We start from the raw sequence: 16,706 nt of genomic DNA on the forward strand, positions 1-16,706 counted from the left end.
ACTTCACAACAAAGGCAAGAAAGAATGGCACTGAAAGGGAAGAAAAACATTAGAGAGGTAAATCTAGAAGGAAGAAAGATGGGAAAGTAAATAGTCAGGACGCTGAAAGCCCTGCTGTTCCTCTTTCCTCGGTCACTGTGGCAGCTATGTGGACAGTTTATACTGCAGTTTCCCACTGCTAATCAAACTGACAAGTCAGGTTCAAAGGATTCATGGAGGTTTTTTCCCAAAGCCAGCTAATTTGCCGAGGACTGGACTTCATCCCTAGCAGAGGTGTAACACTGTTCCTGGAGCTGATAGGTAGCAGCAGGCTAGGGAGGTATTTACACAGCTTTTAAACCTGAAAGGCAGCCTTGCCACAGTCAGTGACCTCCAAAGTGAGTAGAATTGCAAATGGTAAAGATTGAATTTAATTCAGTACCCAGGATGCCACTAGTGTTTTACATGCATGATCAATGAGCAGACCTGGGATGTGAAAAGTGCTGAATATTCAGGGCAACGAAATTCTCTAACCCTAATTTCAAAGATAAAATACCATTTTCACTTTGACAAGACCGTTTTGGGTGTTTTCCAAGAATAGTGGTGTACAAAAAGCTCATTAGAAACTTTAAACTGAATGAACAACCACTGTCCTTTGTCAGGCCTAGAATTACTTAGGGTATAATTGGTTATGTTGATATGACTTATTGGCTGTGGTGGGTATAACAATGAGCTATCTGTGACAAATCATCCTGAATAGCTTGCCACATTGTTATTGTAACCTTCATACTTCTCCCACCCCTATAGCTTGCTGCTGCCATTTGAGGTTCTCAGCTGCACTTAGACTTAACTGGTTTTGTCTGATTAGGTCCTATGGATATAGACCATGCAGCTTTAATGCTATGGAGACACAAAAGCATCAGGCATAAACACATCTCGAACTGTAGAAACACTTCAAATATCCTCTCTCCAGAAGGGATCATTATGATCAGGCAATCAGATGGAGCCTGTATGATACCACTTGCCTGAGTTATGGCAGGGAAGATGAATTTCACTCCTTCCTATATCTATTCTTCACCAATCACATGCTCACTTCAGGTTGCTGACCCTTAAGACAGGAGCTGTAGAGCAGGTGATAAACAGTGGTATCATAACTTGTGAAATTTATACCATTCTTTGTCTTAAAACCAGCATGAGATCTTGGTGGTACTCCGGTTCAGGGTAAGTATTGACCTATTAAACCTACTTGTATCCATCCACTGTGATAAATTCAAACCGCATTTAAGATCAAGCTTCTAAGCTTCTGCAGAGAAGGCCAAAAACCTACCAGTTTCAAGAGCAATTATGTCCAGACAGAAGATCCTCTCTTGACAATACAGAACAATTCACCTAAGACAGTCATTAAGTCATTTGGGTAGAGCTGATCAGATCAGGAGCAAAATGTTGTAATCCCTTAGGGAACAAATTCCATCCCTGATGGCACTGTGTGTCACAGTTTGCATCATTTCTTCCACTAATTTGTACCTTGAGCCAAACCACTTTAAGAAATCCCACACTAGTTTAATTTTCCATCTATTTGTATGTAAATTTTTATTTTTTCTAAATTTCCAGCAGTGGTTTTTCTAGGGGATTATCCAGTTGAAGTCAAGGGGTTTTTTTTTTTCCCAAACAATTTCAATTTTCCTTTAAAAGCTGATCTTTAAATTCCATTTTTATGATAATAATTCCATTGAATGCTTACAAGAGCTTTGACAGTTGTAGGCATGTAGCTTTCTAACATTACCTTGCAAGCAAAATGCCCTTTTTCTATCCAGATAAAAACCTCTTTTCTATTGACATTATCCTCCTCCTACATCACAATACTCTGCAACATCAAAGAAGATGCAACACATGCTGTTTTCTCCAAGATCTGTAAGGACAGAAATAAAAGCTTTCTGGGACAGTATTCCCTGCCTTAGAAATCTCACACCCTGCAAATGTAGAGAGTGTCGTGGTTTGGCCCAGCTAGCACAACAGCACCACGACAGTTTCTTGCTCGATGCCCCCATTCACCCCCACCCTCGTTAAGATGGCGGAGGACCCAGTGAAATGGGAGTAAAAAGATAAGCAAGATTGTTGTGGATTGAGACAAGGGCAGGGAGGGCTCACTGCCAATTATGGTTCTGGGCAAAACAGACTCCAGTACTCGACTTAGAGAGGAAAGTAGGAAAGTTTATTCTACAAGAAACAGAACGGAATAAAAGCAAAAAGGGAGTAGGATGATGAGAAAATTACAACCAGCACTTTAAGATCTCCCTCCCCCATCCCTCCTTTCTTCCCGGGCCCAGCTCACTGCTCCCGATATCTCTACCTCCTCCCCCCACAACAGCTCAGGGGGGCAGGGAGTGGGGGATGTGGTCAGTCTCTCACAGATGGGCTTTGCCGCTTCTGTCTTCTCAGATGAGGATGACTCCTGGCATTCTTCCCCTGCTCCAACACGGGGTTCCTCCCCCGGAACACAGTCCTTAACAAACTTCTCTGGTGTGGGTTGTTCCCAGCAGCTGTGGCTTCTGCCGATACAGGTTCCCTCACACGGGACACAGTCCTTGGTGAATATCTCTGGCGTGGATTCTTCACCGCGGTTGCAGTTTCTGCAGTTGCAAGGTCCCTCTCTTGGGACAAGGCCTCTTCTGGGCATAAGTTTAATGAGCTGCTTTGTCGTGGGTTCCTCCCCACAGTTGCAGCTGTGGATATTGGGTCCCTTCCTCGGGACAGGGCCTGCTCCGGCCATAGTGATAAAGGGCCCCTCCTTCGGGACAAGGCCTCCTCCGGCCAAAATCACTGTCCCTGGCTCGGGGCCTTTAATGAAGTGAATCGCTGCCCCTGGTCCGGGGTCAGCTTTAGCAAAATGAGTTTCTGCCCCTGATGCGGGCTCATTATCAGAATGAGTCTGTACCGCTGATGCGGGGTCTTTAAAGAAATGAAAATAAATCTCAGCTTCACCAGTTCTCTCCATAGAATGCAGGGGAGTCTCTGCTACAGTACACCTCCTCCCTTTCATCACTGACCTTGGAGTCCGCATGGTTGTTTCTCTCACCGTTCCTACTCCTTGCACCACCACCAGCCAGAAGAAGAGAAGAAGGGGCAGAAGAAAGAAAGAAGATGGAGGAAGACACCTCCCCTTCCGGCTTCTTCTTAAAAAGTGATCGTGGAGGCGTCTAATTGGCTCAGCCCCAGAAGTGGGTCTGGCTCAGAGCTGGGGAGAGTTGTGAGCAACTTCTTACAGGAGCCATCTTTGCAGCCCCTTCCCCCTTACCAGAAAAGGCTGTCATGTCAAACCATGACAGAGAGTTAAGCCCTTAGCTGGAAAGATGGCAGCACATGTATCTGGGAGCACTGACAATGAGGAGATTTGTGAAATTACAAAGCAAGAACACAGGTTCTGGTGACTCACATTTAGGAAGCAATCAGTGCTATATTTTAGGGTGGGTTTTTTTCCTGGTTTCACTGTGCACATTCTCTGGCCTGCACATTTTCCCTTTGGCTCAAATGAGGGAATTTGAAGTATTTGAACTCCAGACAGGGAAAATATGAGATGAATTGATTGGAATTCATGGTGTTTCCACACAGGGCAGGCAGTGCAATAATTATCTCTTGAACTCAAGATATCATTACGATAAAATTGGAACTGAAAACTACTTGTTTATTCTGAAAATTGCCTTTTACAAACAGAAACAGCAATTTAGACCACAAAGACAGGTGGTAAATTAATCCAAAGCATAACCAGAAAATTAGGTGAGGCTTCTCAGCATGAGTAAGTCAAATCTGACCTAGAGCCATTCGGATGCTTCTGAGCAGTGACAAGTTTGGTTGCCAAGTGCTAGAACGGCAGAAAGGACCACACACCTGCATCATGCTGTGACCCGAGGTTTCATGAGCTTTTCACCTATTAACTAAAGCTCTCCATTGCTGTGAAGCAGCATTCCCAAAGCCTGCTCTGATCCACTGCAATATTGTTGCAGGGAATCAGGTGTATTTGGGAAGTGCTGCAAGGACGACGCTTGTAACACAAAGATGCCACCCAAAGCTCAGATTTTGAATGAGATTCAATAGCCACGAGTTAGAATTTATTCCTCAATACTCATTTGCTTTTAAGCACAAGTTGCAATGTATGTGACGAGATCCATATCTTGCTCATTTTAAATGCCTGCAGTGGAGTGCTGGCAATGGGGTTTGTAAACCCTGTTCTCATGCAAGCTGTCATATCTCATCTAAAGCATATCCATGCTGATTTAAACAATCAGGCTTACTTTCTGTTGTTGTTCATAATACTAAAACTCAGTTGCTCAGATGTTTGCAGGATATAAAACTCTAAGAAGGGGAAGTATTGTCAAAGTGAATTCATTTGCAAATTCCAGATGACATTCATAGCAAAATAAAAACAATAAAGATCACTCACATTCACCCAGCTATTCCTTTAATGATTTTTAATGCCTCCTGAATTCCTGATTAGGAAGACAGATCTGACAGTGAAATGTTGCAGGACATTCTGTATGAGTTATTTTGTCAAAAGTATAATTGGAAGTACATTATGTGGGAGAAAAGCTAGTTTTTCAGCTATTTGTGCCTGTGAATGTATTTATATAATGCCTTTGATCAAATTTGCAAATGCAGGTGTGGTTTGATTATCAAGAACTTGTCACATAATTCACATTGTCTTGCAGACAGGTAGAAATGTAGTTTTTCTCTTTGCTCTTACTTTATTTCTGTATCCCTTGAACAGACATGCTCCATGTTTGCTCTCTGTCTTTGGCATGGCTGGGCAACATGAGGCAGCAACACATCCAAACTGCTTCTGTCCCTCTCTGTGCACCAAGTTCCTCAAGACAGTAATAGGAACAGGATTGTGGATAAATTGCTCTAAAAATGACTATTCAGCAAAAAAAAAAAATCATCTGGAGGCTGGTAACCCAGGCAAGGTAAAGTTCATTGCATCAATAAGCTGGCTTTTTGTCTAATTAACACAGGCTGAACATATCCCTGGGCTGATTTACAGTTCCATCCCTTGGGGTTTAGGCTGGACACAGAGCCCAGCTGTGCCATTGTACAGCCAGTGGCTCTCTGCTGTAAGCCCCAACCTCCCTATGCAGTCAAAACAATGCATTTCTGCTGCATTGCTGAGTGGCTGTTCATAAACTGAGTGCAGGTTCATCATTAAAGCCTTTCCCACAGAGACGAGAGTTGAAGACACACTGTTTTTATTATAGTGGCCTTTAAGCAAGTTTATATTTTATATAAGTCTATTAAATTAAGATCTTAATAGTATATGATGATAGCTGCAGGTCAGGTGTCTGTCCTGACTCCTGTACATCGTTCCCAGACATAAGGTGTTTCAAAATCATATATTTTTGCTGAGGTCTTTTTGTCATTTTAGTATTGGTAAGGAAATAAGATATGTGATGAGTTCTAAACCTCCTCCTTTGATATACATAAAGCTCAGTGCCCACAGTAACATGAACTGGCTTTGCTCCAGATGAGAGAAAAGGAAAATGGAAAAAGAAGTAGGTAAGATCCTTTTTTCTTACAGTTATACAAGTAGGTGAATAAATTTCCAGGTCATGATACCTGATAGCAATGAAAATGGCGAAAAGCCATAAAGATCATGCTGTTACTACCACATGCACCATTAGGATTAAGATGAGTGGTAGACATGTCAAAAAGATGAAAATGTAGGAATTCCTGAAGGGACAGATTATATACAGTGTCTATACATGCCACCTCACACAATTGCATCTTAATCCTCAATGGAGCTTGCAGATACAGTCGTACGTTCACACCTCACGACAATTTGACATGATTTTTCATGGAGAAAAGTATTGGACATTTTTAAACTGCTTTGATACATGACAAAGAACTTTGTACAGAGGGAGTAAGGATTTCTTACCACGTTCTGATGATTTGTGTGAAAACTGGAGAGCAAGAATCAGAGAGCAGATACTGCCACTGGCCAGTGATAATCAACAGAGATACAGTTCAATAACAGAGTGTTGGGATGTGGGAAGGGTGAACAGTCTTGAGGAAGATGGCTCAAAGTGGAAATTAGTCACAGAAATTAAGGAAAGAAAAAAGCAACTTGAAGAAATCTTTGGGTTTCAGAGTTTGCAGCTTTTCCAGTCTTGTTTTTAAACAACGATGCATAAATTCTAGGGCATCTGCAGAAATAAATATCAGGAGAGAGTTCTGCACTTAAAATAATTTTCACTCAGGCAGTTATCTCCACAGGAAAGATTCTAGGAAAAAAGCTTTCCCTAGCAATCTGTAGTTAACTGAGTTATTATGCTCTGATGGACAAGGATGACCTGACACGTTGTGTACCGCAACCAGAAACAAAACATTAGTTGGGAAAAAAACCCCAATTAGTTGGATTCAGAGAGAACTGAAAAGGAAGAAGGATTAAAAGATAAAAATAAAGAAAGGTGGAAAAAAACAGAAGAGATGAAGGCTCTTGACTGATGGTCCTCTCAGATTCCAGAGCACCAGTTTTAGAGACATGAGCTAAACAAATCTTTTCATGTCTGAAATAATGAGAAACAGCTTCCAGATACTTGTTTAAGGTTTTGAAAATATGAGAAGGTCAAAATACATATATGGGGACGAAGGCAAGAGAAAAACATTACCCATACCACCACTGTGTGCAAATTAGTGTCTCCTATGCTACAGAAGAGAAATTGGCAAGCGCAGAAACAGCCACAGTGACATTTCTTTCAGTCATGTATGTGCTATATGAAGAAGCTCTCACAGGAGGCAAAGCCTCAAGAGGATTGCCCCCAGAAGCCTAGTACTAGGCTCTCAGTACTGCAAAGCAGAAGGAGGGATGCAGGACTTGGCAGCAAACTGTTTTCACCCAACACCTGCCACTGACTGAGCAAGGAATTGGAGAAATAACTGCAGCACAGAAGGGGCTGGGGTCCTGCAGGCAGAGAACACCACACCATCTGATGCCAAAGGCATGTGGGATTCAGGGTGTGATGATTTCTGACACACTGATCCTGCTGCAGCTTCACCAATGACAGCGGGCTTTCATCACTGATGAATTTGGACCACTGTCTTTCCATAACGTGAGCATAGCTGGAATGCTGGGGGAAAGAAGTTATCTTCCTCTTGTTGCCACAGGCAGGCTGGAGCTGTTTGCTCAGTTCAGTTAACATATGCAACTGAACTTCAGAAGATTCACTTAGCAGGACGTACTATTTCAAAAAATGTTACACAGTCAAATAAAAACTATGAAAAGTTCTGTTACCTAGTTCCTAATGCTTCAAAATACTTCTGCAGGACAGCATTCAAAGTGAGTCTGACCACCAAAGTGTTCCTGGGAAGAAGCAGCACTTCATTCCTGATGGATTTCTCCAGTAAGACTTTTTCCACCTAGGGAGGTTCTTTTTTAATACAGAAACTATTCACACTAAGGGATTTAAAAACTAATCAGTTTGCAAGCTGTTCTTAAACATCTACACTCCTATGAGACTAAAAATGATATTCAACCATACATTCTCTATCTACATTCTATCATTCTCTAATTACATTTCACCACAAGGGCATAAAAAAGCGTGACATCCTACCCTTAACACTGCAAAGGTGGGCAAAACTCTGTCATCTCAGCATTCAGGAGCACTTACTGTTAAATTTTCTTCTGTTCTGACATTTGTTTTCACTTGTATGGGCCTCCACGGCAGCTTGTGCACAATTCCTCCATGCTTCATGCCAGAACCTTTCTAACAATTACCTGATTTTCTCTCAATCCCATGTGGTGACTTAATATGAAATTGATCCAAATACAACTGAAAAACAGAATCTTGTCTTTGGATTTTAACAACTAAAAAAAAAAGCTATAGTATTTTGAAAAAAACACCCCACAACTTAGTAAAAAAAGGAACCAAACAAATGAAAGATGAAAATTTTCATCTAATTGTAACTATTAGAGCTGTGGCTTGGGGAAAATCCAGCTTTTGTGGAAGAGATATGAAAATATGAAGAATTAAAATAGTCATTTGTGTGTTGTAAGGAAGAAAAAGCACCAAACCAAACTTATCTCCTGTTAGAAGACACTCACTTGTGGGTGAGTGGCTGGGTACAAATAGAGCAGTAATGAAATAGAATGTTTGCTGCTTTAACTGATTGCACTGCTTGCTTGCTTTGGGCTTGTGCCCCCAGTTTGCTGAGTTTGCACAGCACCAAGTGTGGATGCAGGACATAAGTCAGTATGCAAATGTCCTGCTTCCTTTCACTCAGAACAGTCTCATTTTGAGCAACATGATCATAAGTTTGATGTCATTCAAACTCTGTCCTTTCCAAGCTAAAGGACTGGAATTCCTTTTCTGACACAGGTAAAGCAGACATCTTCCATAGTCCATCATCTTCATCAAACTGCTCCAGTGGCACTTCAAGCAGCGTGCCCTGGGGTACACGACAGTTCCCTGGGCACGACAAGCCACCCAAAGTAGCAGCTCCTGCCAGTCTGCCTGAGTGGGGATATTGGATGCACACAACAGCTCCAAACCCAAGTGGCTCTGAGGGAAGAATAGTCCAGGGATTACCCACACCACATTCATTCAATACCTCTGCCAAGACTTCAGCTGGCAAAGAGCCGATAATGTACACGGCAACCAAAGTAGCTCAGCAGAGAGCTATCAGCAGAAATAGATAGTGATTTATTACAAGCATACACTCAGACTGTCAATTTAAAACACTTGAGTAAAGTACCTAAATAGGCAGCATTTATTAATTGCAGAATTACAGAATGGTGTGGGTTGGAAGGGACCAGAGATCATCCAGTCCAACTCCCCTGCAGAAGCAGGTCCACCTAGATCAGGTCACACAGAGACACGTACAGACAGGTCTTGAAAACCTCCAAGGAAGAAGCCTCCAAACCCTCCCTGGGCAGTCTAGGCCAGGGCTCCCTCACCTCAACAGTGAAATAGTTTTTCCTTATGTTTAAATGGGATTTTTTGTGTTCCAGCTTCTTTCCATTACCCCTTGTCCTGTCACTAAATATAAACAGAAAATAAGTGATGGCCCAACCTCCTGACACCCACCATTTAGATATTTGTATATATTAATGAGATCTCCCCTCAGTCTCCTCTTTTTCTAGACTAAACAGCCCCAGTTCCTGCAGCCTTTCCTCATAAGGAAGATGCTCCAGTCCCCTGATCATCTTGGTGGCCCTGTGCTGGACTCTCTCCAGCAATTCCCTGTTACTAATAAACAATACTGAGTTTACAAACACACATGCATACATGAGTGTGTATATGTGTGGGTATGTATGTACACAAATAGACATCCAGGGGTATAGACACACAAGTACAGAGAAATCAGGCTGTTAAAGCCACATGGATTGTCTTTGTGTGTCTGAAAAAACACTCATTCAAACAAAAAAGAAGGGTTTGCTGAATAAGTTGGATAAAAACTAGTTTTGCAGAACAATTTGGGCCAGGTGAATATTTCCCAGTGAATATATATGTGTGTGTATATATATAAAGTGCTGGATTCCTGAGATAAGGCTTTAACATCTGAGATGGGCACTCACATAGCCACATCCTGTTCACAAAGGATGTGAAAGTAGTAATCACTGAAGAGGATTTCTTTTATGATTACACCACACTATTTAAAAGTTGAAATGAATAAATTAGGTATCATCTCAGTGCATGTGTCTGTACCAGGGAACACTGTGGCTCATCTCCAGAAACACTGTCTAAATCATAGCTAGACTCCATTACTAACACCATAGGTTTTTATTCTCTGGTCAGAATATACATGATTAGACAGAGGTAATTGATTCCCATTAATAGTTTATTCCAAGGAAGCCCAGACCATGACTTGACTACTGTACATACTGATTGGAAAAGCTGACAGATAAACAAAACATTTCTGTGGACTTGAACAGAAAAATAACACATTAATACAGGAAGAATGCAGCTTTCCTTTTCAAATAAAAGACAATACAGTAAAACTTCCCACAGAAGGTTTCAGGCCTCTGAAGTCACTTAAACCTCAGGCAGGGAAAAAAATCCCACCACGTACCTCTGACTTCAAGAACTGGCTTACGTTCCCTGAGCTAGTGTGTTTCCACACCCCTGTCCTTCCAGTCATTTAGAGAGGTTAGATTTGTGATTAGAGGCACTTCTTTGCAATCAGTATAAATGCTCACATTTACAGTGACTTCAGAACAGCACATGGCCTTGAGAATCAGAGTTTAAGCGCAAGGGAAAGTGTATTAAAAGCCTTTATAGCCCAGCAGAAAAGAGATCACATTGACACTATATAAACCTACATTGGCCCTGTTTATAAGAAACTCAAGAATTATTTTCAACACCAGCTGTTACATTTATCAAAGCTTTTACAAGTTCCCTCACAATATCCCACTATCAATTTGAATTCCCTACGTGAGCTGAGATAGCCAGAAATGAATGACAATATTAACTCTGTCATGATTAAAGCACACAACAGCTTCAAAATAAAACCAGTATTTTTACATTTTCTTCTGGGTTTTAAATACATATTTTTAGATCCCTGTATTTCAAAATATGATTTCCTAGAAGATGATTAGTATTGTTTTCTCCTGGCTAAGCACAAAACTATATTAGCACCTCTAGCAGAAAGCCCTGGTAATTGGTTTGACAATTAAAACCACAAATATCAAACTGCTGAGGGAAGATTACCCAGGTCCAGTAATTTGCAGTTTTATTTAGCAGGACAGGAGGCTTAAGGGCATTAAACAAACAGCATAAAATGTACTATGTAATGGCAGTGACATTTTCAGTTATCATTATTGTAAAAGGCAACAAAACACATATTGTCAGCTAACATACCTGCGATAGCCTGTGTCCTCAAAGCATTTGTTCAAAGACAATGGGTTTGGAATTGTCCCAGATATTTGGGGCACAGGTTCCTTTACTTGAGCATATTTGAAACAGTATGTGAATGCTGACTTTCTGGCAGACAGCTCTTTGTACTGTGTTGATCACAACAGTACTCTAAAAGTAGTAAATGGCTACTCCAGAATCTGAAAACCCATAGACTGTGCTAACCCCAACAGCTGCTCCACTGATACACACCAGCACACCAAATACAAGGGTGCAAACAGTGCCTGTTGCTCCCTTGCCAGCACCCATACTGACACACCCATAAAAACCAGTTAAAAAAAATCAGTGTTCCCTTCCTTAGGGTTCTAATTATGAGCATTTCAGTACCCCCAATATCCTTGCAACTACGCCATCTTTAGGAGAAAGTAATCTAAATGAATGAAGAAAGGTGAGATGCAATCACTACAATCCAGAGTTCAGATAGTTAATCTACAAAGACAGCCTAACCAACTGATCCATCACATTTTCTTCCTGAAGAAATAATTTGCAAATAACAGTAGCAGAAGAAGAAAGATCACAGCTCCACAGGGGAAAAATCCAGGGAATTCAGCTAAGAACACTGCATGTAAATTAGAAGGTATTTGTTTCCTCCATTTAGGCAGAACTGGACAGTGCCTGACAGAAAAAAAGCATTCCAGTCACTCTAAAGAAAGCAAAGCAGGTCCAGCTTTCCAGTTTACATTATTATCCAATCCAAAAAGGAACAGATATAAAGCATCTCCTTGTATGTGCTACAGGAATGTAGCAATTTGCTGTCAGTAACGTTAGGGATCAAAAGTCATAGGATCAGAATGGTAGGGGTTGGAAGGGATCTTTAGAGATCTTTTAGTCCAACCCTATGTCAAAGCAGGTCCACTTAGATCAGGTTATGGAGGAACATGTCCAGGTGGGTTTTGAAGACCTCCAAAGAAGGAGACTCCACACTCTCCCCAGGCAGCCTGTGCCAGGGCTCCCTCACCCTCACAGTAGAATAGTTTTTGCTTATGTTTAAACGGAACTTTGTGTTCCAGCTTTTTTTCCATTACCCCTTGTCCTCTCACTAGCTACAACAGAAAAGAGTGATGCCCCAACCTCCTGACATCCATCATTTAGATATTTGTAAATATCAATGAGATCCCCCTGCAGCCTTCTCCAGACTGAACAGCCCCAGTTCCCGCAGCCTTTCCTCATAAGGCAGATGCTCCAGTCCCCTGATCATCTTGGTGGCCCTGTGCTGGACTCTCTCCAGCAGTTCTCTGTCCCTCTTGAATTGGGGAGCCCAGAACTGGACATAAGACTCCAGATGAGGCCTCATCAGGGCAAAGGAAAGGGAGAATAGAGCATCTCTTGACCTGCTGCCCACTCTCTTCTTGATGCATCCCAGAATTCCATCTAAAGGGAGGGGAAAATGCTTCTAAAAGCATCTAAAAATGCTTTTACAATTCCTGCTTGGGGAACAGATGCTCATTTCTTGACTCAGTCCCTCTTTTCACTGCTACATCACTGGCAGTCTTTCCACAGCACTTCTGCTTTGCTACTCATTTGTTCTTACACTGGCTTTATACATTTCATTTTCAGTGTGGTGGTATGGGTTGTTTTATATTCTTTGCTAGTTTTCTTTAAGTAATAAAACATTGGCATTGCTAGGTGCCTGGAAAGGTAACAGCCAAAACTGAACATAGAGCACAGTGGGCCACATCTTCTTCAGCAGTGAATCACTACATCTCCCTTCCAGTCATCAGAGAAGTATTTTGTTTTACTCCACCTAAGGATCTAGTCCTCAGTTCATATCTGATATAAAGAAAGTCTCACTGCTGAGGACTTGGTGGGCTAAAGAAAACAATCTCATTTGTTTTGTGCTGTGAGACTCAGTTTCTTAAATATTAACTCAACCTGAGAACAGGGGGAATGTGGAGAATCCTCAGCAAGGGGTCTAGGAATCTGTGCTACAGACCCCTGTGCCTCTGCAGCACAAGGAGGAGATGGCACAAGCCTAACACATCACAGCTGATTAAGGACTTTAAGTGTCGGTCTTATGAGAAACAGTTAAGGAAGGAATTGGGGAAAAGATGTCAGAAGCTCAAGGGGAAAAAAAAAAAGGAATGAAAGAAATGGAAATGAAGTGTGAAAATAGCACAGACAAGGATATAAAGGGGCAAAGACAGTGATGAGTCAGGTGAGCTATGAGAGTGAAAATTACCTTGAAAAGAATTAAAGGGCATTAGAGATTAGCAAAAGAGCACATTTTAAAGATCACATTCTCACTTTGTTTTGTGAGATTTTTGTTTTGAAGAGAGAGAAAGAGATGAAGAGCAAGAAGAGGTAAATAATGAGTCCACATCTCATTTATTAATAAACTAAAGCCAATCAGCAACCCAACTAAACTGCTTGTAATTCAGTTGGGGTCTGGCTACTGTAAAATGAAAGAGAGGCATTCAGGCCTTAGATTTCAGTTAGCTAACTTAATTATTCTTGTCCTGATTGTCTATGCAGCAGACCACTTTGATATGAGCATACTGCTCTCCACCTTGGAGACTCTACAGCAGCTGATGCCAAGGCCAGCAGGATGCTCCTCTTTCTGCAGGGCATGTAGGTCATATGCTTTTCATCCGTTATTAGTAGTAGCCTATTTAGACATCAGCAAGGTGGTTAAAGATCTCAGCTCTGCTTGTCAAGATATAAGTTCAAAGGCCCAGCTTGCAAAGATCTGATTCTTTCTGCAGGTGAGGTACTGTGCTCACAGAAGTTGTATCAATCAGATAATTGGAGGTTGGCTAATAATAACTACAATAACTTGGTGGAAAAATTTGCAAGTCAGAGGTAAAATTATGCCTTTCTAATTCACTCTTTGTCTCCAGCTCATACTCTCAAAATAAGTCTTCTCTCTGAGAGCACTAAAATTTTCATGGGGCAGCAGCCACAACATACCAGCTATACCCAATCAGGATGCCAATAGTGAGAAAAACACAAATGGCAAGGGATAACAGAGAGGAGATGGCAGCAATTCTCCAAGGGACTCCACTACTGGCTGGCCTTGAAGGAGGCTCACTCTGCTGCTACATCTAAGGGCAGCCAAGTAATGTCAAACCCAGCAGCTCCTGTCAGCTCACCCCTTTCTTCTGATGATGCACCATGCTGCCCAGCAGCCACCAAGCCATCCCTTTCCTGTAGGTATCATGCAACATCCTTGTCAGGCAGCTCCAGTACTGCTCGCACAAAAGGGCCCACACATTGGTCTTCAGGGCACCTGTACCACCAGTAAGCTTCATAGATATGCATCCACTCAGTTCACTTGTAAAACACTTATTAACAATCTATATTAAACCATCCAGACATTAGATTTTGTCCATATTATAAGGAAAAATGCATTTTTTTAATAAAAAATAAAAGGATTTTAGTCTACCAAGACCAAGGCTTCAGTTGAGCATCTCTATCGTAAATTACAGTTAGAAATAAAAAGCCTTTGCCTTTTAGTTAGGCCAAATAAGGTTCTGGCCTAAAAACAAATGATTAGTCTCCAGCAAATACCCAGACTGGTGCTGGAACCACAAGGAAAGAGCAACTCCTTATTTTGTGTATTTAAATGCTTGCATTTAACTTCTGAGGAAAAGAGATTTTGGTTTTGGCAATTCATCAGTTTTTTTCCTCTTTATTTGCAAGAGTTTCAGCCTTCATTCAGCTCTTGAGAACTCACAGACACTGTGAATATTCCCTCGAGCCCTACATCCCTTCTGTTTGTGATCAAGAGAGACAGTAGGTGGGCTGAAATTCTCTTGAGTCCTTCCAAGAACAAAGATGTTTCCTACTTAGTATGAAGGAAGACAAGAAGCTGCCCTAACACTACAACTTTCCCACACTGTAATTAGAGTTACAGCATATCTGCAAGATGTTTACTTGTTATCACAAGTCATCCTCATAAGCAAGTTTGTTTGTTTGGTGGGTCACATTAACACACAAATGCAGATTTAACTAGGAAAACTGGTACAAGATCTGCTATAAAGCACAACCAAAACAGGCCCTGTTAAGCAGCATTCACACACAGGGGTTTCTTTGTCTTTTATGTCCTACTGAATGGCCAGAAAGGAGTTTTGAGAAAGTTATGGGGACAGGTAAGTGCTTTGGTTTGTTTCCTTCCTGTTGTAGAATGGATGGTACCAATTTACACAGGTAGGCCAATAGCATTATTCAACATGTCTGCTAGATTTTTCCAATATCCTATTTCATATACTTCTTGGGGGGAGACGAAGAAACCCACTCCCTGTCCCCATCTTACAAGTCTTAACAAATCCTCTCTCATAACTGAATCCTTTCTCAGCAAGGATACGCCAGAAGGTGTCAATGTTTTCCTCTTTGCTCATCATCTTTCCCATTATACCAATTTAATCGAGTCACTTGCCTTTTCAGACAGGAATCCAGGTAATCTTCTGCCAAGGGTTCTTAATCCAACCAATTCAGCGAATCACATCGGGGTCACCAAATGTTGTAGTGGTGCACGCAATATCCATTCAAAGATGTAGAGAATCTAGATAATGCACGTGCAGAGACGTACACAGGCAACATAGTACGACCAACAGAGTCAACTCAAAGCCACCCTTCCTTTGCTAGCTACTTCTTTATATGCTGCTTCACTCATGTGATCACCCAGGGCCCAATTGATTAACTCACAGCACCTGTTTCTGATAATTGGAAGTAGCTTGCCAGCTGCATTAACTTGTCTCTACCATCTTTATTCAAGCTGGCTGGTCCAAGCCACATTTGTGCCTACACCTTCCCAAATCCCTGTACTCACATCAGGTGAGGTGTGATTTCTAATAGGCCAATTCCCTGCAGACAGTGTCTTCTTCTGCCTTGTGGTATTGTTTGGTTGATTGTCCTTCACCCTGTTCCTTGCATTTCATTTACATGCTTGCTTTCTGCAGCCTGAAGAACCTTTATCCTCTTCTCCTGGAGCATTTTGACATTCTCAGCTGCAAAGGCAGCCTTCAGATTCTTCTGCTGCTGAAGCCAATACATTTTTAGTAGTCACATTTCCTTTTCTCCCCCTTGATTTATTTTTCTCCTTGATTTCTTTCCTCCCCCCACTTATATAAGACCTGCTTTTTTTTTTAATGAATGACATCTGTGGATCCAAAAAGTCCTCAGTTCCTTTGGTGCTTGGAAACAGAATCATCTATTTGTCAGGGTCACAAACCATCTCCTCCATTACAAGTGCAAACATACATTTCAGGCAAAAAGTTTTCTCCCCCTTCAAAGCAGGCAGCAGACACACCATATCACATAGTGGTTCAAAATTACTGATCACTCTTTCACCTTTTTATCATTGACACAAAAATGTACTTACTGCAACTTAAACTCCCAACAGTAATATTCCTATTAACTACTGTGTATTTATTACTCAGATGTTGGCTGCTGCAGCATTTTAACCTGATCGGTCTCTTCCTTCAGTAACTCTGCAAACTCACTAAAGTAAAACTCAAATATTAGATCAAGGTCTCATATCTTAAACAAACCTTTCACATATCAAAGCTGAACTTCTAAATTTGGCCACAGGAGATCTGCTATCTTACTGACACAAAACAAAACCCATCTCCAAAACAAAAGGTCAACATTTTAAACTGCTACAGTCCTGTAGTTACCATCAAGTGTTGTGATTTTGGACTGGATGCATGTTCCTTTGAGTAATTTATAATTGATTTTATCAAGAAAATTGCTTTTATCAAAGCTAGAATATGCTTTGAGAACCCTCTGCAGTGATTCAGATCAGAAATTCAACGATTTTATGTAAAAGCTGTATGTAAAAATTAAAAAAACCCATATTATAACAGTTAAACTTCAAAGAGAATTCAGACA

This window comes from Colius striatus, chromosome 11 (genome assembly GCF_028858725.1).
Source record: "Colius striatus isolate bColStr4 chromosome 11, bColStr4.1.hap1, whole genome shotgun sequence".
NCBI classification, from domain to species: domain Eukaryota; kingdom Metazoa; phylum Chordata; class Aves; order Coliiformes; family Coliidae; genus Colius; species Colius striatus.